Genomic DNA, 913 nt, shown 5'->3' on the forward strand with positions numbered 1-913 from the left:
CTTCCTTTGCTCTTTTGAGCTGCCACCCAACTCGGATAACATTTCAGTCACACTGTCAGCCAGTGGCCATATACGGATCACAATGCGATGCCTTGCTCCAGCACTGAACCAAGGAGCACCCCATGCCACACCTTTCTCTGTACTTTACACTTTGTAGGACTTAGTTCTTTGACTTGACCATTTCTGTTCCAATGTTTCTTTGGTGTGTAGCTTGTGTGTCATTCTCAATAAAAGTGTGTGTTGAGATGTTCTGTTGGATTTCTGAGTTTATCATCATCATATTAGGAGCAATAACCAACATACTTGTTGTCTTGTCATAAATATGACTGTGTTGTACATTTACCTTGCAACTGCTCTGTTATGATATTATTTATTGTTACTGTCATTTATTTAATTGTGTACTGTACATAGTGAAGTACTTTTTTATTATTATTTGATTTTTATCTCAGCTATTGCATGGCAAGATGTTCAAAAGGGACTAAAGCATTTGTATTTCTGTAAATTTGTCCATGACTAATCCCAGACATCTGAAGCATTCCATTTCTTTTAGATTTGTGTTTTCAGTGTTAACAATTAATCCTGTGTTGATGATTCTGCTTGTTTAAGATTTTGTTTAAGTTGTTTATTTTCTATTATATTTTCCTCTGTAGAACTTTCTTGCTCTGTGAACACCCATCTAAGCTTTCTTTATTAGGCCTTACTGAGTTTCTGCATGCAGCCGTGTGTCTTTTTTTTTGTTGAGTAATTGAGACATCTTTCATGAAATGACATAATTACATAAATTTACTTCCACTTATTTAAAAAATATATATATAATGTTGCTTGTAAGTAGTCTGCCACAAATTCAAACCAAGTTTTGGGATTGTCTCTCTGAAATATAAGTAACTTTGGTAACTTGCCTGGTGAGATATCC

Source organism: Schistocerca americana, chromosome 4 (assembly GCF_021461395.2).
Source record: "Schistocerca americana isolate TAMUIC-IGC-003095 chromosome 4, iqSchAmer2.1, whole genome shotgun sequence".
Taxonomy (NCBI): domain Eukaryota; kingdom Metazoa; phylum Arthropoda; class Insecta; order Orthoptera; family Acrididae; genus Schistocerca; species Schistocerca americana.